The following is a 26,520-nucleotide window of genomic DNA, read 5'->3' as shown; positions in this document are numbered from 1 at the left end:
AGCCAGTATTCATCCTTTCCCCAGAAAAAGAAAATCCCAAGTAGACAGGGATTGTACTTTCTAAATATTTGAGATAGCTGGGGTCTTTCCCACCTTTAACTTAAATGCTTCTTTGTTTATGGCAGTATCACTTTTTAAAAAGTAAGTGTTTCTTGGCCATGTGACACTATGATACTGCATGATCACAAAGCCATTCCAAGAAACAACTAAGGGGAAAAAAATCTTAGAGCTTGCAAAGAACTTGGCATACTATAAGAACTTTTGTTTGTTTTTTGCTACTTTTTTACTATTAATAATAATAATGCAAGATGAAAGAAAAACCATAGCCACCTCAGACATTTTCAAAATAGGCATCTTTTCTAGTCTGCTTGCTAGAGCTGGCCTGATGAATTTTTCTACAGATTTTTAATGTGCAGAAAAATTGTGGGGCACTGTATGATATCTCAGTCCAAAAGTAGACCACCAAGTAGCAGAAAAATTAGTTTGTTCAGCCATAAATGGGGCAGAATGTGTTACATTTCCCTGGGTTGATTTTTCACTTTCTAGCACTGTATGCCAGATGGAGTTTTGTGACCAGTACATTATGAAGGCATCTTTTTGTCTAGCAAGGAATGAAACTTTCAAATTAGTAAAAATAGTCTTCAAAAGCCAAGATGATGCCTGCTGGTTTAGAACAGAAGAAAATAAAGCAACATTTCATTGTCTGTGAAGTTTCTGTGAAGACTGTTTAAAAGAGAATAACACTCTTTTCTTTAAAAAATGAAAATGGGTAGTCAAAGCACTTCACTTATGCCTCCTCTTGAAAGAACTTTATCTGCCTATATTAGTACTGACTTAATTGCAGATGGGTAGGGAAAGAGACTAAGAATGAAAGAATGTATTAACATTGATATCAACAAGAAAATACCCTTTGAATCTTGAAGGGAGGGAATTTTCTAATGACTATTTTGAGAAGATAAGAAAAGTCCAGGTACAGAATGGGAGGAGAGACCTCATATGTAAAACTAATTGGATAATGTGACTTATGACGTGTAGATAAGGGTGGGGATTGTGCGTGTGTTGCGATGGGTTTGGGGGGAGGAGATTTCAGATTCTGGCATCCCTCCATGAGTGCCGATGTTTTGTTTCATATTGACCAGGTAAATGAGGTAAACGCAAGGGGGTGGAACACAAGAGTGGTACTAAATACCAAGGCTGCATTCCAAGTGATTGGCTTCCCCCTTGCTTCCCATATCTCCAGTTACCCTACTCCACTGAAATACACTGCTCTACTTTGCCTTCCCCACCAGCCATTCCATCTTCCAACACTCTTTTACTGATCTAAAAGGGGAACTTCCTCCAACTGGCAAACAGTCAGGGGTAAGGTGAGCCCAGCAGGCACTATAGCACTTGCCCTCAGCACCCTCAAGCCTGCACCACTCCCTTCCTCACTGCAGCAGAGGGGTCACATCCAGCACCCTGTTATCTCCCAACCACTCAGTTCGTAATCTGCATATCTCACCCACCATGCAGGGAGCCACTCCTTCTCCCCAGCTCTCAACCAGGGGAGCGGAAGCAACACCCTCATTTGACTCTCACCCAACTCCCCCACACACACAATATCTATATATCATCTCTCTCTATATATATATATAAATACACACACACACACACACACACACACACACAGAGAGAGAGAGAGAGAGAGAGAGAGAGAGAGAGAGAGAGAGAGAGAGAGAGAGAGAGAGAGAGAGAGAGAGAGAGAGAATTAGCGCACCTTTTCCTCATCTTCATTTATAGAGAGTTTTATTTTCTTGCTTTTTTGTCACTCTATTTTATGACCATATGGGCAGGAAATGATTGTATGGGATTCAGCATAGAAATATGCAGGCAGTTTTAACTGGGGAAAATGTGAAACAGATATTTTAGTGGAGAGAAGTTTGGAACTTGGAAAAGTACAATGAACCTTTATTGTCAAAGTACAACTATGTGTACATTGAGATTAGCTTTGTGCTCCCGCCACCCAACACACAGTGACAACAAACCCTCCATCTTACTACACCATGTGAACCAACTACACCACACACCGGCCTCCCAAGTCAATTCTGCATAAAATTCACAAAAGTTCACAAAAGTTATTTCTCATTCAAAAGCCTAACAGCCCACGGATAGAAGCTGTTTCTCAGCCTGTTGGTGCGGCTGGCTATACTCCTATATCTCCTACCCGATGGTAGAAGAGTAAAGAGATACCGTCCAGGGTGTGAGTCGTCCCTGAGAATTTTCCTCACTCTTCCAAGGCAACGAGCCCTGGCGATGTCATCCAGTGGCGTCAGGGGACAGCCCACAATGTCTTGTGCTGTACTCACCACCCTCTGTAATACTTTCCTACCTGCGGCTGTCAGACCAGCATACCAAACCACAATACCATACGAGAGGACGCTCTCTATTGTAGACCGGTAAAAGAGGATCATTAGCCGTTGTCACTGCACATTTTTTTTGTTCGTCAGAAAAGTTCATTTCTAACTGTACATTTCCCCTGCTCTCTGCACCTGTTGTGATAACTTATCTGGTAACCATAGTGAATCCCATATGACTAGTTATGTTATGGTTTCAGTCTGTTTAGTGCCCATGTCTAGAAGAGGTTCTCACAGTGTTTTTCTTTCATTTTGCTGTTACTGTCTGTTACGTTAGGATGTAGTCAGCTAGCTCTCTTTATAATATATATTTTAGTTTTTATATTTTTGTAATTAAAAGGTATTTAGTAAGATTATGCGTCGTGTTTTATTTCCTTCCTTCATGCACATCATGCATTCTCTGAAGCACGGTCCTTCGCCCTCTACTAAGGTGATTTATACCTTAACAGTTCTACCCTGTTCTTCCGCAAGTCCCTGAGAAACTGAAGCCCCTGTTGGGCCTTTCTAGCCACCTGGGTTGTATTAACTTTCCAGGTCAGATCTTCACAGAGCTAGACTCCCAGAAATTTAAAGGAGGAAACTCTCTCCACACAGTCCTCCCCAATGTAAAGTGGGGCAGGTTCCTCCTTTTTTCTCCGGAAGTCTAGCACCATCTCTTTCGTCTTGCCGATGTTCAGGTGCAAGTTGTTGTTACTACACCATATGGATAGTTTTTTCTACCTCCGCCCTGTATGCTGTCTCATCCCCACCTGTAATGAGACCCACCACAGTTGTATCATCTGCGAACTTAATTATCGCAGTGGATGGGTCAGATGATACACAGTCATATGTGTATAAAGAGTACAGGTAGGGGCTAAGCACACAGCCTATGATAAAAGCAGATGCTTGCTTAATAAGCTGTTATTACTTTCTACAGGATGATTACTATAATATGACTTTGCAAGCATGCTTGTGTTTAAAGCTAGCTTACCTCAGTCCTCACATCATTGTTAATTCATACCAAAAACACTGCATGTTGTATGTGTTTCATTTTCCAGATGTTGTCACATTTCAGGATTACAGGATTGAGTGCAACATTATTCAGCTTTAGCATACAGTGGGTGTGTGCCAGAAGTGGAGCAGGCAATGAGGGGAAAAAGGGGGGGGACTGCAATTATAAAACTGATCCCACTTCCTTTCTCATGGCTGTATATATTTAGGCTAGGTCTTCTGTATTTTCTGAACTTTTAAATTGTACACACTGTAGAAATAACATAAGATATAAGGCATTATAGAATATAGGATAGTAATTCGAGCTGGAGGCTTTACTGTCTCAGCTGGTGTAGCTAATCAACTAAAGTTTCTTTCATGAATTAGAATGTGCTCCCCCATTAATGTATAAATATGACTCCAGGGTAGCTTTTTGAAGGATGCACGGCTCTTACAGGTCTTTGAAGGATCTTTGGCTCATCTCACCTGTACTAACAGAAAGCTGAAGCTAGAAAATTGCTTTTTCAAACCAAAGGCAGAATTTCTCACAGCTTGTTTTTTTATATGAAACAACTATGTCAGACATCTTACTCACATGTCACAGTGTTGAAAGTAATAGACAAAGACATTCCCACAGGCTCCAAATTTAACAGAAATTACTTTGAATGTTTTAAAATGGAGTTAGAAACACATAACAAGGAGGGAAACAGCAACATGGCTCAGAGAAAATACTGTTCAGATAACTTACTAAGCCATTGTTTACTACAATTAACAGCTATTAGGTAAATTAATCCAATATGTTACTCTTGTATTCCTATCCAATGGACTAGGCTTGGGGTGTCAGTGGTTTGGATGGCATTATTACTTAGCTATTCCAGCAGTTTGAAAACACTGGCTACATTCTGCAGACAGTGAACAGATTTAAGCCCTTCCAAGAAATCATGTTCATTCTAGGCTGGAATGGCCCATGTAAAGTAGATTATGAAACCAGCAATTGTGTTCGGGCGAATGCAATTTCCATCAGTGACAAGATAGCAGTGGTATAAAGACATTGCAAGCTGTCAAAAAAAAGGGGGGTTGTTGTTATGTACTGGGCTCAAAAGTAATAACACGTGGGCTGCTGGAGCAGCTAACGGCTCTCCAGCAACCCAGACTACAAGTCTCCAGCGCTACAATTGGCTATCCCTAGGCGGCAATGGTTGTTTCAAACCTATTGGCTGCCGCCTAGGGGTGAGACTATATATTGTGGCTAGTTGCAGCCATTTGCTCAGTACAGATTCTGCATGAAATAAAATATGAGTTTTCCTGTACTCAGCTACCTCGTCTTCATTCCTGCGCCAAAGAACCCGCTATTTAACACTGGCAACAAAGGTGGGATCCTGCTTCACTAAAAAAGAGTTGAAGTCTATGAGGGGAAGGCACTGCACACTGGAGGGAAAAGGCATTTTCTTCCCCCCCCCCCAAGGTTGGCTAGCAAGCTACGCTAGCGACCTCGTGCTCAGTGGACTCATTCCCTGAGCCTGGAAAGCAGGATTCGGAAAGAAATGCAGGAACCAGCTAAGAAAGAATGCCGAAGGTCGGGAAACTTCGGGAATTCAACGTGAAGCACCCGGAGGAATGGCCATCATATTTATCCCAGGTAAATCAGATCATGGAAGAAGGACTGAAGGCCGCAACGCTACTCTGCATGTGCGGCACAGCAACTTTTGATTTGGCCAAGAACCTTTTCGCGCCACTGATTGAAGCGGTCTCCTACATAGACCTCAAAAAGAACCTAACCGGACATTTCCAGCCCAAGATGTCTGAAATGGCTTGGTGGTTTAAATTCGACCAAAGAGTGCAGCAACAGGGCGAATCGGCTTCAGAATTCATAGCGGGCCTAAGGCAAGCTGCATGCCTTTGCAAATTTTCAAATTTAGAAGAGCGACTATGGGACCGGCTCATCTGCGGCTTATGGGACCGAACGCTTCAGCAGAGACTCTTTGCTAGACCAAATTTAATGTTCTCTGAAGCACAAGATGAAGCGATGGCCAACAAAGCTGCTGGGGGCACAGTTCAAACAGTACAGCCCGCCAAAATGACAAGGTTTGTAGAAACAGTCCACCTTGAGGACACCAAATGCACCGAAGAATCTTCCAAGGAAGAAGAACCTAAAATCAACAGACTCCAAAAGCAACCCAATGCAACTCCACAACAGCCAGCAGCGAGAGGACAGTTACAAGGCAGTTCTCTTACCGAGATGTAAGGGGTGCGGCAGCAACCATTTTCACACCAATTTCAGATTCTGATCAGCCACATGCAGAGTTTGCAGAAGGACAGGCCACATCGCAGTGGTTTGCAGAGCCCGAAAGAGAGACCAGCCACCCAAACACCAGTCGGAAGAACCGACTAGGAGGGTCGTAGGGTCCCCTTTGCCTTAAAACATAAAATTGATTCAGAAATTGATAAGCTTGTAGAACAGGGCGTATTACAGCCTGTTGATGGTGGGGAGTGGGAAACTCCTATCATCACTCCACTTAAAGCCAACAGGGAAATCCGCATTTGCACTGACTATAAATGCACTCTAAATAAAGCCCTCAAACAACACGCATACCTGGTCCCAGTGGTCAACCACATTTTAGCCTCCTTGCAAGGGGGTATTATTTTTGCTAAACTTGATTTAGCACAGGCCTATCAGCAATTGCTGGTTGATGAGGCCACAGCTGTGGCTCAGACTATTGTGACTCACAGGGGGGCTTTCAAAGTTAAACGCTTACAGTTTGGAGTCAGTGTTGCACTGGGCATTTTCCAGGGAATTATGGAGCCTACACTTAACGGTATTTAGGGCGTCTGCCCTTATTTTGATGATGTTCTCATCACAGGAGAATCCCCAGAAGTATTAGCCAGTAGGCTCAGGACGGTTTTCCAGAGGCTTCGCGAAGCAGGCCTCAAATGTAAAAAAAGCAAGTGTAGTATTGGGGTTCTTTCAACAGAATTCCTGGTTCCCGAATTGATGCTAACGGCATTCATCCCACTGATTCTAAAGTGAAGGCCATTAAAATGGCCCCTAGGCCCAAATCAAAAGGAGAGCTACAAGAATTCTTGGGCCTCCTAAACTTCTACCACACATTTCTACTTCATAAGGCCACACTAGCAGAGCCCCTCCACAGGCTTCTAGATAAGAAAGCTCCATGGAAATGGACTAACTTACATGAAAAAAGTTTCCAGGACTTAAAAGCACTATTGTCAGAAAAGTCCACTGTAACTCACTACAAAGAGTCTAAACCTGTATGTCTTGCATGTGATGCATCTCCCTATGGGGTGGGGGCAGTTTTAAGCCACATAGAAAAAAATGGAACACAGGTTCCTATAGCATTTTACTCTAGGACATTGTCCTCTGCTAAGCACAACTATGCTCAGATTGACAAAGAGGCACTAGCCATCATTGCTGGAATTAAAAAATTCCATGACTATTTATATGGCAGGGACTTCATGGTCTTTACAGACCACAAACCTCTGTTGGGACTTTTCACAACAGACAAACAAACACCCCACATACTATCTCCAAGAATGCTCAGATGGTCTATTTTTCTATCTGCATACACTTTTAAATTGATTCACAAACCGGGCAAAGAAATGGGCCATGCTGATGGCCTCAGCAGACTACCACTGCCACTAATAGAACCAGATCTGGCTCCAGCTGCTAGAATACTGTCCATACAGGACATATCTGAATTTCTCCTTCATACAGGGGACATTGCTGCTGAAACTACCACAGATAAAATACTTAGTAGAGTATTGTCATGGGTATACATGGGCTGGTTGGATAAAAGCCCAGGTTCTGAATTTCAAAACTATTTTGTCAGAAGACATGACTTATCTGCCCACAAGGGGTGCCTATTATGGGGAAACAGAGTCATAATTCCCACTTCCCTAAGAGACAGGGTTTTACAGTCATTACATGAAGGCCATCCAGGCATTGTCAGAATGAAAGCTTTAGCTAGAAGCTACCTCTGGTGGCCTGGCCTTGATAAGGCCATTGAGCCTCAAGTCCATGGTTGTTATACATGCCAGCAATCTAGGCCTGAAATGCCACAGGCTCCAGTTCACAGGTGGGAGGAAATGCACACTCCCTGGTCTAGGGTTCACATAGACTACACTGGGCCCTTTCAGGGACAGCTCTTCCTTATAGTAGTGGATAGCCACTCCAAATGTCTGGAAGTAATTCCAGTTCCTAACATGACTACTGCTAGGACCATCCAGATGCTGAGAAAACTGTTTGCTACACATGGGCTGCCAGATGTCTTAGTTTCTGACAATGGGGCCCAATTCACTGCTGCTGAATTTCAAGCCTTCCTTAGAGCTAATCTCATCAGACATGCAACGTCTGCGCCTTTTCATCCGTCTTCTAATGGTCAAGCTGAATGCATGGTGAGGACAACGAAGGAATCATTCAAGCGCATTGTCACAGGTGACTGGCATCACAGATTGGCAGATTTTCTATTCTGCCAGCATTCCAAGCCCTGCACTGCTACAGGCAAAAGTCCTTCAGAACTACGTTGGGGGAGGCTTTTGATCACTAAACTGGACAGGTTGCATCCAGATATAGTGGCAGCAGAAGCCTCTCAACCAAAACCCCCGAGGGGGCTACACATGAGTGATTGGGTTTGGGCCAGAAACTATGGTCATGGGAATCTGTGGGTTCCTGGTCAAATTGCCAAAGCATCCGGACCCCTGTCTTATGAAGTGGGGTTGGAGGGAGGGTGAGTTGTCAGAAGACACATTGATCAGCTCAGGAAACAGTTTCCAGAATGGCCACTAAGTGAGGACTGCATCATAAGTCCCTCCCAAGGTCCTCAAACTTGCGACCAAGCCAATACTCACATGGACTTTCAGGACTTTTCCTTCATAACTGAGGTGGAACCAGAGGGAGAAGTGGGGAGTCCTGGAATGCAACATGGATCCCCTGAAGGAGCAAGCCATCCAAACTTCAGCAATCACTGCGCCTACTCTGCTGATCAGTCTGACTCTGGGGTGGGCCAACCTGGAGAGGCCAGCCAGAGAGCATCTAATCCAAACTTCAGCAACCACTGCACCTACAGTACTCTGCTGATCAGTCTGACTCTGGGGCATGCCAACCTGGAGAGTCCAGCCAGAGAGCATCTAATCTCCTTGACTCAGGAGCACACAAATCTACCCAGCCCACTGGGTAAGCTGGTAGACAACAAAGTGATGGGGACTCCAAGACGTTCTGCTAGGGCACACAAGCCTCCTTCATATCTTGCTGACTACATTGTAAAATAAAGAGCTATAATATTGTATATTGCTGTATACCACTATACTACAGAAACTAGTGCTATGTTGTAACTGTCTAAGTATGCTAGCCATGAAGCCTATTCATTAAGACGTTGTTTAATCACGTTGTAACCTATAGGGGTTTTTTTGTTTTATTACTTTTATTTTAGTGAGTTTTGATAATGGGTCTTGATAATTGCATTAAGACTAACTTATGTTAATATTGCCTGATCTAAGAGGGGGAGGGGTGTTATGTACTGGGCTCATAAGTAATACCACGTGGGTTGCTGGAGCAGCTAACGGCTCTCCAGCAACCCAGACTACAAGTCTCCAGTGCTACAATTGGCTATCCCTAGGTAGCAATGGTTGTTTCAAACCTATTGGCTGCCACCTAGGGGCGAGACTATATATTGCGGCTAGTTGCAGCCATTTGCTCAGTACAGATTCTGCCCAAAATAAAATATGAGTTTTCCTGTACTCAGCTACCTCGTCTTCATTCCTGCACCAAAGAACCTGCTATTTAACAGGGGGCTTTTGGAATCTCTGCGAAGGATACATAGAATCTGGGCAAAAGTTTCTAGAAGAGTAAAAAGGAGCTACCAGTTTTAAAGGAAAGAAGGTAAGTCGAGAAAATGGGATAAAGAGAGTGAGGCAAGTTACCTATTGTGTAGAACAGAATAAGAAAGGGATAAAAGCAGAAGGAGCAACTGATAGAGCTTGAAAAGAAGGAGAATGTAAGATCAGGGCAGATTTTATCAGGATCTAAACATGAAGGAACAGTATCAGCGGAGAACAGATGGATAAGCAAGAGAACAAGAGAAAAAGCCAGCTGATTGCAATAAAATTGCTGAGACAGCTGCTGTGCCCTAAAGAAATGTGAAGAATGGAAGTTTTGCCACTGCTGTTTCTATATTGTGCTCTCATACTTTTCAGGAGTAAAAGAAGGCTGAGAAATGAGAGGATGAAGGCATATTGGCCGTTTTGTGAAGCCCAGTGAATTAATCTGTCAATTTATTACTTTGGTTAATGTGGTTGCATTACTTGTGGTTTCCATCTGTAAGTGTGACAGCTATTCCACCACTGAGATTCCTTTTTTGTTGACAGGGGCTTGTACACACAGAGGAGAGGAGGAACGGGCTGGAAAGAGTTGGGTGTGAGAGAAACACATAGATCAGGAACACCTAAAGGAACTGCATACCTGAGATGCTTTCACATTTGTTTCTGGGCCAAAGAGGAGGAGTTCCTACTTACATTTCAAGTAATACAACTCTTTCTCTATTTGTCATTCATAACTTCTGTAAAAAGAAAATAAAATTTTGTAACAATGTTTCACAAACAGGTTATTAAATCTCCCCACCCCATCCCAATTAAATAAATAATGTACATTTGTGTAGCATTTTTATCCCTAATGTTGCAAACCAATTTCAACCCAAATTCAATTCATACCTTAGCCTAGAATAACTTTTATCTCAACAATAGTACATTCTGTAGTCATGATGACCATTGTAAATTCAAAACAGGTATATCACTCATTCATTCAATGGTAGAAAATACAAAACTTTGCATGAGAAAGTCCTATGCTTAATCACAGCATTAAAGTTGACCCAGACAGACAAATATGCACAAGTACAGGATAGGCATTGCCTAGCTCAACACTACTGCCTATGGGATCTAGGTGTCCTGGTAGACCACCACTTAAGTATGATCCATAGGGTGCAGCAGCTGCCAAAAAAAGCCAATGCAATCCTGAGCTGTATCAACAGAAGGAAAGTACAAAATCAAGGGATGTGACAGTTCTGTTCTATACTGTATTAGTGAGGCCACATTTGGAATACTGCATACAATTCTGGCTACTACAATACCAAAAAATTATTAAGGCCCTAGAAAGAATACAGAGAAGAGCAATAAAGATGATAGAGGGTCTGGAAGCTAAATCCTATAAAGAAGGGCTAAAGGAACTAAGTATGATTAGTTTAATGAACAGAAGACTGAGAAGAGACATACTAGCTCTTTTCCAATATTTGAGAGCACTGCCTTAAGGTTGAGGGCACTGATTTATTCTCCGTAGCACCTGAGATTAGGACAAGATGCAATGGGAAGCTCCTCAGAGGGAGAGCCAACCTGGAAATAAGGAAGAATTTCCTGATGGTGAGAACTATTAAGCAGTTGAACAGCTTGTCACCCAGAGCTGTGTGTGTTCAATCATTGGAGATTTTCAAAATATTGAACAATCAGGGCTTTTTTTTTCTCATAGAACGCTCAGAACGGCGTTCTGGCACCTTTTTTGCACAAAAAAAAACACAGCTCCCTTATTGGCTTTCTTAAGCCTATTGCAGGGCTAGGTAATCTTTATTTACAGGATTACTTCTTTAGGAACTAAACTTTTAGAATCTAAAACAGATAATTCAAAAAAGCCAACAGGAAAGAACCTCACACTTTTCATCTGCTTCTGTCTTTTGGAAGGTAAAATTAGATAATAAAATAATCTATTTCTTATGTTAACATGTCTGCAATGAAATCAAAGGTAACAGGAAAGAAATGAGAAACATTTTTCTCAATGTAATATGTCTAATTTAGCTGATTCTAGAAAAAAATAGTATCTTTTGTACACTCTTGAAAACTATTTTGAATCTAAACAATTCTTAAGAATGAAATATTCTTAATTTGGACTTTACTTTTACTGTTTGGACTGTTGTGTGTTTTGAAAAATAGATTATTTAGAATCTAGTTATGTTGCACTTCAGTCTTTAAATAATTAACCTAGTATATACATAACAATATATGATGTTTTCCATGGTGAGCTTAACATCAATAACAACATTTAGTAAAAAGGCTAAAATAATTTTTGGTGGTATTATCTGTATATTAAAATTTTGGACAAGCAGTGATCATGTATCCTAGCAAAAGATGTTACATATGTGCATAAGCGTAGTCAGTAGCATATGCCTTTTTAAAAATATCAAACATGCAAAGAAACAAAAATAAGTCCAAAATATCTGTATTACATCCAGAAATGCCAACTTTGCAACCAATATTTCTCATCCATAACTATGGCACCCTAAGGATACCTGCATACATGCAAATGCGTCTCTGGGATTAGTAACACAGCAGGGATTGCTTTTTCCTTCCAGTAACATATACCTAAAACCAATTTATTGCATTTGGCAATTGTACTAAAAAAACCCTCATTGTCAACCAATATAATTCATTAATTTAAAATCAAGTGAAAAATTGATTTAAATTATTTTATTAAAACAAATTAATGGCAATTCTTTTATAAAAAGTTGCCTCAAACAAAATGAGTTTGACATACCTGCTCTAGATAGTTGAATGCTCTAAAATAAATTCTAGACCAGTCCTGTACATGCAGCCTACCAAGCACCCTTGGACAGAGCATAGACTTTTTTTAAAGTAATAAAATCACCACCACTGCCCTGAAAGTCATGTTGCCTAGTGCCTCCATGGCTTACCATGACCACGAGCTCCAACACTGTAGATGCTCTTCTAGTCACCAAATCATTGATTAGCCCACCAGCATTCCTTTGCAGACCACAAAGATTTTTAATTTATCAGTGTGGGCCTTTCGCTTCTACAAGTTACACAGATGTCTTCTAGATTTTCCTCTTGCCTTTCCAAGTTAACTCCTTGGTCTGTCATTGAGGAAGAATTGAATTTGTAGGGAAGCATATTATCATTTGATGTATATTTAACGTATGTTCTACCTTTATTTACCAATTATATAATATTTGTATGCAATCCACATGGTGAGGTTTGGGGCAACTTACAATAGAAAAAAATATATTTTAAAATAATAAGATTAAAACATAAAAGCAGGGCTTTTTTTCTCATACAACACTCAGAATGGCGTTCCAGCACCTTTTTTTGCACACACACAAAAAGCTTTTGCACAAGCTATGCTACTGTTTCTATTGGCTTTCAAAAGCCTACTGGCTTTCGAAAGCCAATAGGAATTGCTGCTGAGCACGCCAAAAGACCTGGCTGGCAAACGTTGCACCGGCTAGTTGTCTGCAGCGAAAGCGAGTAGGCAGGAACTTTGCATCCCTCCCTGCTGCCCAACTACACCATCTCAACTAGGTAAGTAAGAGAGGACAAGGAGTGGGAGGTAGGTTCTGTGGAGTCCATGTGCACTCCTTCCTTGTGCTCACCCATGTCAGCTAAGCTGGTGGCCTACCTGGTGCTGGACCTGCGCCACCGTCGCCTCGCCCTGCGCGCCTAAGTGGCCGCCCTGCATTGCCTGGCCCTCCCCGCCATATAGAGCAGGCTCTGCTGCTCCCACAGCACCAGCTGTGCTGGCTCCGGCCCCGGAGGGGGAGCCCGCTGCCAACACCCCTTGCACCTGTGACTGCAGCAGCGCCACCCCCCCCCACCCCTCCACCTCCCGCGCCCACCAAGATGAGAGTTCCAGCACCTTTTTTTTTTAAAAAAAAGCACTGTGAACAATAATTTATCTGACATAGCATAAGGACTCATGCCTTGGGCAGGGGGGTGAACCTGATGATCTCCAGAGACTCCTCTAATCCTATGATTCTGTGAAGTGGGAACTGAGTTTTCCAGGCACTTTAGCTCATGCTTTCATAACATCATAGGAGGCTCAAATGAACCCCCATCTCTTCTGCAACCTATAAACTACAGTCTCCCCTACTAGCCATTCTCACTAGCTGGCTATGGGTATGGGTATCTGCCAATCCATTTACCACCCATACTCACCAATTCCCCTGACAGCTGTCACCCATGAGAAGGGTAATCAACTTTTATCAAGGAAAACCCCACCATCCAGGACATGACTTTGAGAACCAAAGGCAAAATGGCTCCCACAAGGGAAAGAGTCCCTGGCAGCCTTCCAATACCAGACTTCCACTGCAGGGGTAGCCCTTCCCACCTCAGCCAATCCCAACCATCAAATTCCCTCAAAGATGAAATGAAATAGTCCCCCAAGTCCCAGATAATCTCATGGGTGTCCTCTTGATATGGAACCATGGAAAATATTCTGTTGCACTGTCTGTCCCTGGCACAAGTCAGTCTATCACACTGCTGCTGTCACAAGCATAGCAAAAACATGGCTGGGCAGATTTAGCATTGCCTACAACAGGATGACACAGTCTCTGGCTGGCAGAACACTCTCACTACCCCTGCCAAAGCCTCTGGATCCAATTCAAGGCAGTCTAGTTTGTCACCAAAGCCAGCCTGGGAAAGGCATGTGGGTCACCAATGAGCCAGCATATTTTCCACAAACCAACATCCCAAACACCATAACACATGTTCAACAGAGCCCGTGTTTACACGACCAGCCACTCTCACCACTGTCTTGCTGGAAGATGTGTATGTGTAGTATTTTACAGTAATTATATTTTATTTCATATTGCTTTACATTTTAAACTACCTTGTTTTTGTCTAGCTTAGATAGTGTTTTAGTTTGCATTTTATTTAACTTTATTGTATAAATTTTTATTCCAACTGCATTTTTAGTTTGTTTTACTGAAACTGTCCAGATAGAGCTTTGGTTATTGAGCAGTTTAAATTTTTAGCAAATGAATAAAACCAGTAAAAACATATGCATTATCTGTTCAATATTAAACAGTAAATTAAAAATACATGATGAATACAGCAGATGCTGCCAAACATAATTTCAGCTTTACTATCATTGTTAGCTTTCCATCTCTTTGTCAGATATCCCAGGAGGAATTTCAGAATGTAAGACTGAATCAGATGCCCTGATTATGTAAAAGAAAGGGGAAATATTATTTTAGAGATGGTGCATACTCAAATGTTGCAAGTAGTTCATTTTTTCCCCACAGCATCTGATTTTTTATCTTCCTCATATTACAGACGGCAGCAAAGAGATACAGAAAACCCTAACTCTTAGCTGGGGTTTATAGCTGTCCCTGTATTTGCACCTTATTAATGGTGGCCTTCCCCACTGCAAAGAAGCACTCCCTGTTCCAAATGGGAGGAGAAAATATTCACATCTGGAGGTCATTTAAATTTGAAGAATTTGGATATTTCTCCCTTTGAAATCTAATCTATGGTATGTCTACCCACATGAACTTTTTGAATACTGTAACTCATAAAAAAAAATTTGGCAAGGGGGGGGGAAGAACAAACTACTAAGAACAGCCTGCCATAAAACCAATGCATCCAGTTCAAAGTCATACATAGCACAAATAAGAAGACCTCCTGAGGATATTATCCAGGGAATTTTTGGAGTTAGTGTTCCTTCACTGAATGCTAACTTATTTAATACTGTTAAGTCTAGCAGAGTTTCTTTACGTTGCTTTACATATGCTAATCTCCTACAGGGGAATAATGTCCTCATTATCAGGTATGCACAGGATCCTCCCACAAGTAATTTCTCTGAAATGCATCCCTACATGATGACATTGGGACTATGGAAAAGAAATGTCTTTTAATGGGAGATGGCTTCATCTCTCTTTCTTTTTATGGAGTATACAGTATGTGTTAAAACAAACAAAGCCAGTAAGAATTGGCTGCCATCCTATATCTATTCTCTTTGGAATAACAGCAACCAAACTGGATGGGACTGCAATGTTAGAAGATAATTTTATCTTGGAAAGATTTCTCTGCAGATGTGAAACACTAAGGATCATTAGCATTAACTCAGAGCTCACTGTTTCAAAATAAGGATTTGTCTGTCTCTGCAGTTAACCAGATGAAGAGAGGGAGGATATTTTAAGAATGCTGAATAGCTGATAAATAGCCAGTGGTGTGTATCACTAGCATTCCCTAAGAATCTGATGATGAATAATTAAAGCTGGTTTGGTCAGATGTGTCCACTGGGTGTGGTCAAAACAAGTCAAAATGGTGGCAATGAAATGTAACTGAAGCTCTACTTGTTGGTTTTGGCTATGTGCATTGAAAGACTGACAGGTCCCAGGGCAAATGGCAATGAAAAAAGGGCCAAAATAATTTCAAAAGTATATTTCATTATGACATACGGATATGGATATTATAAACTACAACTTTTTCTTCCATGTAAAACCATTTTGTAAAAGCAGTTTATAAACATCATGTGAAAATAACAGTAAAAGCAACAGATAAAACATTAACAAAAATAAAATAAATGCTATAATAAATTAGAAGTGTTACCGCAGGACTAGGACAAAAATACCAGGTGAGTCTCAGAAGTCACGTAATGAAGAAAACTTTCAATTAAAATCTAAAAGCAGGATGTGCAAACACATTACTTAACTATTGCACAATATTGACCAAACTGCTTTAACTACTTCAGGGGTAGGCAACCTTAGCTCTTTTATGACTCGTGGACTTCAATTCCAAGAATTCTGGGAGTTGAAGTCCACGAGTCATAAAAGAACCAAGGTTGCCTACCCCTGAACTACATAATAAAGTAACATTTGTTTTAAAAGCTATCATTCAAATTATTCTTCACCATATTTTTATTCGAAATGTCTCAGTTTAAGCCTGTGGATTTTTAAGGGTGCTGTATTAACTTTTGTTCAGAAACTTCATCATGGCCTCTCCAAACAGAGTCAGTTAAAGATTTAAACAGATGTGTGATATCAATTTATAAGGGTGAACAATTGGCATAACAGTCAAAATGGATTCAGACATGTAACATGTGAGTTGGAAGATACTTCAAAGGTCATCAAGTCCAATCACAACTTAATTCCATTAAGGTCTGTTTGTTGCTCCTCATTTATGTTCCATTGGTTTCAAGATGAACTAAGTACAACTAATTTACCCTAAATCTACTGATTTAACCTGGTTCAGGAGGAATTTGCATTGAATAATCAACAAAGAATATAAGTGAAGTACATATAGTTTTAGGAAAGGTTGTTGAGAATATTGTGGAACTATAATTTTAGAGAGGTGTAGACAATTATCTAGACCTGTCTAGACCCCAGTTTGATTTCAAATGGGGAACATAAAGTAGAAAATTCATAGTTTTGATTTCCTTATTGAACTCCCTCATGAAACCATTGGAAGAGATTAGTCATTTGTTTAGGGTAAGATCTCTATGGTGAGGATATTCTGTTGTTCATCTGTACCCTGTTGTCAGTGAGAGATGCAGTGGAAACTTGATTTGGTGCCTGAAGACTGTAAGGATAGATGTTGGTCAGAGTAAAATACATTGATTCAATCCAAGCAAGAAGGAATTGCTTTTAATTAAGAAACCTATTGGTCTTAGCATTGTACCAATTTTTATTCTTGATGGGACCATACTTTCCAGAAAGAAGGCTCACAACTTGGGACTTTTCTGTATTCTGGGCTCTTATATAAAGAGCAGGTGGAAACAAGTTTACCTGAAGATAGGCACTCATATCTTGCCATCTTTGTTTTTTTTAAATTCCATTTATATCCTGCCCTTCTCTGAAGATTCAGGGCGGCTTACAAGCTTAGCAGTAGCCTTCATGTTACTTTACTACAATTAACTCAATGTGAACTGCTAACTTTAGCTGGTGTAAAATGGAAAGGTCTGTTACCTTACTTCTTGTGAGAGCTGCATTAGTTATCCATATATTTTCAAATGCAATTCAATGTGCTGGTGACTGTTTAAAATTCTATATGCCCCAAGACCTGGGTAGCTGGTTGCACTGACACAGGAGGTGTGGCAGGAGGAGGCCCCATGCAGGCATCCTCTTTGGAAGTTCTCATGTCCTCATGGAACAGCCTGTTCCCAGAAGAAAGGATGGCCTCCACTCTCATGGCCTTCTGGAAGCTGGTAAAAAAAAACTGATTTTCTTAGAGCAGGGCTTTTCAACCCATGGTACGCATACCACTGGTGGTACTTTGACACCTGGCAGGTGGTATGCATACAATGGGTTGAAAAGCACTGTAAAGAAAAGTGTTTTTAAAAAGTGTAAAAAAATGTAAAAGTGGATGAGTTGAAGTGGAGAATCAGCTGGAGCTGTGGTGTTGCTGGGACTCTGCTGAGAGTTCAGGATCGGCATATGCAGCTACAGCTGATCAGTGCTTCTGGCAGCCTGCAGGGTGGCTGACAGCCGCATGGTCTTTGGGCAGAGATTCAGCTGGAGCTTCAGTGTTGCCGGGGCTCTGCTGAGAGCCTGGAAATGGGACATGCAGGTCCAGCTGATCAGCACTTTCAGCGGACCCGGAAGAGAAAAGGAGTAGGGGGGGGAGAGCAGAGGATATAAAAGGAGGGGGAAGGAGGAGAGCAGAGGATATAAAAGGAGGTGTGGGAGAGAAAAGAGACTATAAAAGGAGGAGTAAAAGCAGTACTTTTCTTTTTTACGGTTTGCAAGATTTTATTAGATTATAGAATAAAATATAAAAATACAAAAGCAAATAGTAGGACACAGTGGGGAGGAAAAAGAGAAAGAAAAGGGAGGGGCAGAAGGGAAAAAGACAAGACAAGACATTGACTTCCGACTTCCTCTGTTGCAGTAGAATGAAGCATTAACATCCAACCTCAACTTTTTACTTTTCCATAATAGTATAAACTAGCCATTTCTATAACAACAAATCAATCTAATCAGTGCTGTGTGCCTTGAATGCCTCAGATGTGAATCAAAGTTACAGCGCGAAAGAAAACAACTTCAATATGGGATAATTTTTTGCTTTCTTGCTTTGCTCATTTTCCAGTCAAATGATTGAATTGGCAGGATTTTTGTTGAAAAGGAACTATAGTGCCTGAAAAGTAACTAAATCATCAATTTTCAAACTGGAAATTGTTGGGAAGGAAAGAGAAAGGACAGGTGAAAAAGGAGAGGAGAGGAGAAAGTGAAGGATTTGCCCAGAGCAATGATAATCCAAAGGTAAAAAGGCATTCCTCACATCAGTAAATTTCACCAAGAAGAAATGTAACTTTTTTTTTTCATTTCATTCATTAAGTGGTTGGAACTGTAATGCATTTTCCATTGCTAAACCTTCTGAGTTATCCTATTACTCTTTCATCATTTTCTTAAAAAAATAACCCTAAAGGAAAAATCCATTACCTCACGTATGTGACTTGATTAAATAAATACATTAAACAGAAAACAACAGAATGGTTGCAAAGTGTCTTTTTGCACAGTTGTACTAGAAGCCATTTGCCTAAAAATACCCAAAGATCAAGGTATTTCTTCTGCTGTGTGGTCTGAATACCATTTGGGGGTGGAAGTAGTGAAATCTACTATATCAACCATCAGTCTTCTCGGGTCTGACATTAAATTCCTATAATTCTCAGTTGCCAATATTGTTGGCTGGGTTAACCGTGAATTCTGAGGTACCCAATGGAATGGAAAGACCAAGTATAAATTGGACAAACAAATAAATAAGTCAACACATTTTAGTGTATTCTATTGACTAAGTCTGCCATACATTCTTTGGAATAAAGGCCTATTAAAATAAAGGGTTTGGGACAAATGATTTCCATATCATATCACACAGGTAGGTACTGCTAGAGACATACAGGAGTGTCCCATATCACATTTAGACAAATACTAGTTCTATGAGACTGAAACTCCACCCTTCTTGAGACTGCACCCATTGCCTGCAGCTTACTGTACCTTGCCAGCATGGGTATGATAAATTGTAAACTAGTAATTTATATTTCTGCACTTTTGTTGCAAGTTATCTGAACTTTAAACAAGAAAAGTATTCTTACAGATAAACTTGGGTGGAAGAACCAAAGTTCCTTTGCGTTGGTGGAGATAAGATTATCTTGGTTTCCATTTTCAAACAAAAGCTGTAATCTGCAAGAGTCAAGTTAAATTTCAGTGCTTGAGAAATGTACTTGGCATAAATATTTCTTGTAAATCTTTTCAATGTCAGAAAATCAATAAAATCAGGATAGGCAGAGACCCTCAAGCAATCACATGAATAACTGTTAAGAAATAAACCATAGAAAACTTCAGGATGGCAAGATCAGGATGGAAGAGTGGGGTCTAAAAACCTTCGCTCCTGTGGTATTCCCAGATTGAATCTGGGAGCCATTCAAGGAAGGGAAGGTTAACTTATTATTTTCATTTTCATGTTGTGAGTAGCCCAGAACTGATTGGAGTCAGACGGTGTCTTAAGTTGAATAAATAAATAAATAAATACATCTTCAGATGAAAATGAATGATAAATACCAAGCAGGCCTCCCTCTAATTTTGAACAGAAATCCAGTTGGGGTTGGGAGAAACACTAAAACCTGATATGAAGTGGACCTTCATGTCACTTATGTATTTTTTAAAAAAATATGCAATTTGTCTTTTCATGACTGCCACTGCCCTTATTCCCGACACAAGGAAGTAAGTGTAACTCTGTGAGCTTACTATTTTATATGATAAGAATATTGACTTTGTAATTCACTGAACTGGTAGAGGACAGGAAGGCCTGGAGGAACATTGTCCATAGGGTCGCGATGGGTTGGACACAACTTTGCAGCTAACAACAACAATTCACTGTACTGGAACAAAAGTGCTTCACAAAACTAATGCCTTGTTGCTATAATAGGGTTGTCTGAGAAAGAGGAGGACAAGAAAGTCTATGGCAAATACATGGACCTGTTTTGAGATTCTGCCTGGAGTTGAGGGTGCCATACTGTACCAGTAAAATGAATTCTATATTCTGGTGTTTAAGGAATATGAATTACAATTATGTTGACTGGTTCGGAACTTTGCATTAAAAAAACTTTTGGAAGTTACTTATGGAAAGATAGGAAGGCAGTGTTGTGATGCTGGTACAGAACAGGCAGTTTTCTTAAGAGTAAGGAAAATACCTTAGAAATAGTCCCCTCAGAACATAAGAAAAGAGTATCCAAGATTGAAAGCCTGTTCATTTAGTCAGCAGTGCCCACACTGCGCTATAATGCAGAGTCTTCAAAATGGCCATATGACCATCTGAGGCTATCACTATTTTTGTAATATTTTATTAATTTTCTAATTTTACATTTAAGTATTTAAAAAGCAATTAATCAATAATTCAATAACATACAAAAATCTTTAGTACAAATCTCAGACTACCACTTCAAATATTTCCTGTCCTTTTCCCTTAATATCTGCTGTCTCATATTTAAACTAATACAATTCTTATTATATTTATTAAGTAAGGATAGCATTGTTACATTTATCAATAAATGTTTAACTTATACATACCCTAGTTACATTAACATACAATACAGTCAATGTCCTGTAGTTAGTTTTTCCCAATTTTTAGTTTCCCATAAATATTTATATTTAACGTTTGATATTTATAATTTCCAAATTTTTGGTAACCAAAGTTTCCTTTATCACAATTCTTAAAAAGTCTATTATTCAAAATACACATCTTATCTATTTGAGTATATTCTATTTCCCACCATCTTATACCATCTAACTAATAATACAATATAACATTTCTTATTTTCAACTAGTTTCCAAATGTCTTAAATTTAATGACAAAAATTTCCCCTATTTCAACATCAAATATTTCCTCTCTTTTTCTCTTGGTATCTTCTATCTCATATTTCAGCTAATACAGTTCTTATTATCTCAATTAAATAAAAACATATTTATTACATTTATCAATAAATTTTTAGCTTATTACATATCTTAATTACTTTTACATCTAATCTTTATAAACAATCAATATCCTATTTATTTGTTTTCCCCAATTTTTAATTTCCCATCAATATTCATATTCAACTTTTAGTATTTATACTTCCAAGTTTTAAATGACCAAAGTTTTCTTTATCTCAATTCATAACAAAATCTGGTATTCAAAGTACACATCTTGTCTAAGTATATTCTATTTTAATTAATAATATGAAATCCTCGCTGATAAATCAAAACCCCAATTTTCTTCAGCCTTATTCTAGTTTTCTTCCTTTGCCATCTCACCCTCCATGTTAATGCTTTTAGGTCATCAACTAGATCTCCCTCTGTTATTATATATATTATTTGAAATAAAAGAGACCATCCAGTTACCATTTTTTGGAAGGGCTAATAAATCGTCTCTCTATTATTCCAGTTCCCCATAATTGTCCTGATATGCTTATCTTCCCTTTGGTTTGTTCTTCTTCTTGCTCCTCAAGTTTCTTCTGGTTTATATAGAAAGTCTTTTCCATTTTCAATGTTGTCAGTCCCTTTTCTGGACTTTCCATTGACTGTATTTGTTGGTCAGTTGAATCCTCTGTCATAGTATTTAATTGTTCCACTTCTTCTGTTATGTTTTGTGTAGTTGATTCTTTAGTTGTAGTCAAAAGTTGAGCTCATATACCTAGGCTGACATCTTGTTCTTTTCTGTAGTATCTTATTTCATCACAAGCTGAAAGAATGGTTTCATGTATTGCTTTTAACATAAGGAGGATCTGTTCCTGATTTTCATCCATATTCTCTTAGTAGTGTTTTAAATTAAGAGCTTTAAAGTCAGAGAATAAAAATAATTTTATAACTGAGTATAGAACACAGCTGAGCTTCTCACAGCTAATAATTGTCAAGGTTGAAAAAGTCTTATCTGTAGTCTGGGCTTCCAACAAAGTCTCCTTTAGACAATAACGATTTGTAATATCAAACCTAGCCACAGGATGTCACCAATGCCATTTAAGTCCAAAAGTTTTTTAAGTCCAAAATTTTTATAATCCTTTTTCCAATTTTATTTCGTTTTTGTAAATAAAAACCAAGATCTTCAATAAGGATAAGAAATCTTTTGGTCCCCAAATTCTAGAAGCATATAAATCCAGTTACATTAAGGTTATTCTTTCAGTGTTTTAACTCCCCTGGATAGTCAGTCACCGCTATTCTTAGAGGGTGGGATAAAAGTTCCCTTCCCTCTCTCCTCATAGGGGGGAAGATACTTTGGGCAGATTTTGCAGGAGAAAAAGATTTGGGGGGGGGGGTTAAAGAGAGGTTCAGATCTCATCCAGTCTCATCCGCACTGCTTTGGAGTGCCTGGTGGTAAGTTTGACTTCTGTTGTCTGCAGCCTAGTGACGAGTCATATTTCTATGGCCGGTCTTTCATCTGCCGGTTTGGAGGGCTGCCCCAGATCGAGCAGAAGGGCTACCACCCTCCCATGATAAAATGGGGATCCCCTCCTGGCTGGTTGCCCCTACAGGACAACTTTTGGCCCTTTCCAGGGTCCCCCAGTGGTGTGAAATTGAATGCTGAAGACAAAGCTCGCCTTCCAGCAGCCACGGTGGCCGCCATGGCAAACCGGAAGTCTGGGGCTATCACTTATTATTCACAATGTCACAATAATAGCTGAATCAAGATTGTGAACATCCAGTGGAACTCTAGTTATATTGTTGTGCATGTGCACTTGAAAGAATGTTTTACAAAATCTTATATCTGAACTTTTTTTAAAAAAAAGCCTTTCTCAGTCTTTTTATATAGAGAAGACTGAAATTCTCAACTTGGAAAGTGAATGAATTTCTGTTCTTAAATCTAAAATAGACAAAAGAGTTATTGTTTGACTAGTTGGAATGAGATCCACCTTTTCCATTTCCTTTTCTGTTGTCCCAATTCCTCATAAGCCTAGAGGGAGAATATAACAGAATAACAGAGTAACAGAGTTGGAAGGGACCTTGTAGGTCTTCTAACCCAACCCCTTGCTTAAGCAGGCCACCCTATAACATTTTACACAAATGGCTGTCCAGTCTCTTCTTAAAAGCCTTCAGTGATGGAGCACCCCAAGTTCTGAAGGCAAGCCATTCCACTGGTTGGTTGTTCTCACTGTTAGGAAATTTCTCCTTAGTTCTAGGTTGTTTCTCTCCTTTGTTAGCTTCCATCCATTGCTTCTTGTTTTGCCTTCTGGTGATTTGGAAAATAGGTTTATTTATTAATAACACATCTGCTAGGATGTTAAAACTTGTACTGTTATTAGAACTTCTTGGGACTTGCTCTATCTGCCTTTATGCATTAATTTGTTCTTTGCTTCCAGTTTATTCCCACCACACTCCTGAGTAGGAATAGAAATTACTGTCTTTATTTCACTGTTCATTCTCTTTGATTTTGATTTTTTTTCCCTAGAGGATATCTGTGGTGGCTCAGAGAAGAAGATGCAAAAGACAAGAAGAGGGAGCTTCTGAGGTAAAAAAAAAAAGGTCCTCTCCTTAAACAGGCTTGGCAGTGTCCAGTGTTGCCAGTCCTTGCCTCCTACTTTAATCTTCATCTGTTTTATGATGTAAAAGCTATGTTATGTCATTCAAAGATGCACTATTTTTCAGTCTTCTTTTTGAATGCCTACTCTTATAAAGTCTTTCCTATTGTTAGAAATCCTGGTGCTATTTTCACTTCAGATGTCAATAGCTTATGTTGAGTGACCTTCAACTTCAGCATTCACTACTTTGCACTTTCCACACCACATAAAGAAAGAGTTGTATGTTCCTCTGAGGATTACATGCATGATTGCCACTTCATGGCTGCTATTAATCTACTTTGGCATTCCTCACTTGCTCCAGGGGTCACTAGGGTGTGTTTCTGTTGAGACTAATAAAGAGGAAACTCTGGGTAGGGCAGAGGTAAATACCTGGCTCCTTGCACAAGAGAATAATATATTTTAGCAACTTTAATCCTGCTTTGGATCTTCCTACCTGCTACGTTCAGAATGAAAGAACAATCCTAACTGTTCCATAGATAAATGGTGGCATAGTAAATTCCAGGGTTTCTGTTCTAGATTTAAATCTATGGAATGTATCATATTTTAATACTTTAGCTTGATGCTCACCAATGGAAATGATTCCCTTAGTTAACAGGTACAACTTTGTGCTGTTTAAAGAGGATAATGGAATACTTGGCTGTGAATCAAGGGCAGCTATATCATCAAGAAACAATGTAATGCAGATGCATTAGAAATATTCTGAATAGTTGCCATGTTCTATCTCCCATATTTTTATTTTTATTTTTTATTTTTATTTTAATTCCATTTATATCCCGCCCTTCTCCGAAGACTCAGGGCGGCTTACAAGCTTAGCAGTAGCCTTCATTCTATGTATATGCCTGCTTATTAGGGCTTTCACACACACACTCAAGCGGCATTATTACAAAGTCAGCTTAATTGCCCCCAACAATCTGGGTCCTCATTTTACCTACCTCGGAAGGATGGAAGCCTGAGTCAACCTTGAGCCTGGTGGGATGCGAACCTGCGCTAATTGCAGGCAGCTGGTGTTACTTAAGGAGGCATTAGCCCACTGCTCCACCAAGGCTCTCTAAGTAGAAAAGAGAGGGCAATAGCTTCACACCTGAACGAAGTACAATTCTGATATTTTGTTTTGAGATGTACTTAGTACTTAGAATAACAGAGTTGGAAGGGACCATGGAGGTCTTCTAGTCCAACCTCCTGCTCAGGGAGGAAACCCTAAACCAGGGCTTTTCAACCTTTCTCATAGTATTTAATTGTTCCACTTCTTCTGTTATGTTTTGTTAGTTGATTCTTTAGTTGTAGTCAAAATTTGAGTTCATATACCTAGGCTGACATCTTGTTCTTTACTGTAGTATCTTATTTCATAACAAACTGAAAGAATGGTTTCATGTATTGCTTTTAACATAAGGAGAATCTGTTCCTGATTTTCATCCATATTCTCTTAGTAGTGTGTTAAATTAAGAGCTTTAAAGTCAGAGAATAAAAATAATTTTATAACTGAGTATAGAACAGGGCTTTTCAACCTTTTCACCCATTGTACCACTTTTAGGATACACCATCACTTTTTTCCTTCTTTTTTTTTTTGGTCATCTGAGTACCACTAGTTGCCTAGCAAGGAGTCAAAAACTTGATGACCAAAAAAAAAGGAAAAAAGTGATAGTGTACAGGTAGTCCTCGACTTACAACAGTTCGCTTAGTGACTGTTTGAAGTTACAATGCCACTGAAAATAGTGCCCCCTAAGCCACAGCCGAGTAAGACAACTACCTGCCCGCCCAGCGGCGCTCTTCCTCCTGTCTGAGGTTTTGATTGTTGTGAACATTTCTGTTGAGGATTGGTAGCAGGGGTGGGGGGGGGGTGTTTGGTTTTTATTTCCCCCACACACACATCTCTGCTGGGTGGTTGCAGCAGGTTTTGGTCACTTCACATGACTGTGGGACACTGTGACTGTCATAAATATGAATCAGTTGCCAAGCATCTGAATGTAAATCAGAAGACCCTGGAGATGCTGCAACATTCCAGCTGATCGCCACTTCTTTTGGGCTCAGCAGAAGCACCAGGATCAGTGCTGAGCTCCAACTGGAGCCTGGTGCTGATCCTGGCACTTCCGCTGAGCCCTGACAACCCTGCAGCTCCAGCCATCTCTTCGCTCAGGCTTGTGCAGTACTGCCACCGGTTCAGCTCATTCCCCTCCCCCGCTACCACTTTTCTAGGATGGTCGCCTACCACCTGCTAGGTGCCAATGTACCACTGGTGGTATCCGTACCACTGGTTGAAAAGACCCTGCCCTAAACCATTTGAGAGAAATGGTCATCCAAGCTCATCTTAAAAACTTCCAGTGTTGGAGCATTCACAGCTACTGGAGGCAAGTTGTTCTACTAGATCTAACTGCCAGGAAAATTCTCCTTAATTCTAGGTTGCTTCTCTCTTTGATTAGTTTCCATCCGTTGCTTCTTGTCCTGCCTTCAGGTGCTTTGGAGTATAGCTTGAATCCCTCTTCTTTGTGGCAACCCCTGAGAATTGGAACACTGCTCTCAGGTCACCCCTCGTCCTTCTTTTCCTTAAACTAGACATACCCAATTCCAGCAACCATTCTTTATATGTTTTTGCCTCCAGTCCCCTAATCATCTTTGTTGCTCTTCTCTGTACTCTTTCTAGAGTCTCAGCATCTGTCTTACATTGTGGTGATCAAAACTGAATACACTATTCCAAGTGTGGCCTTACCAAGGCATTCTAAAGTGATATTAACACTTCACATGATCTTAATATGCAAACTTACTCTCCAGAGCCAATCTTAGTACACTGTTTAAATAACTTTAGCACAGGCTTCAAATTTCTGCAAACAA

The sequence above is a fragment of the Vipera ursinii genome (genome assembly GCF_947247035.1).
Source record: "Vipera ursinii genome assembly, chromosome: 6".
Lineage (NCBI taxonomy): Eukaryota > Metazoa > Chordata > Lepidosauria > Squamata > Viperidae > Vipera > Vipera ursinii.
Note: the sequence above shows the minus strand (reverse complement) of the source record.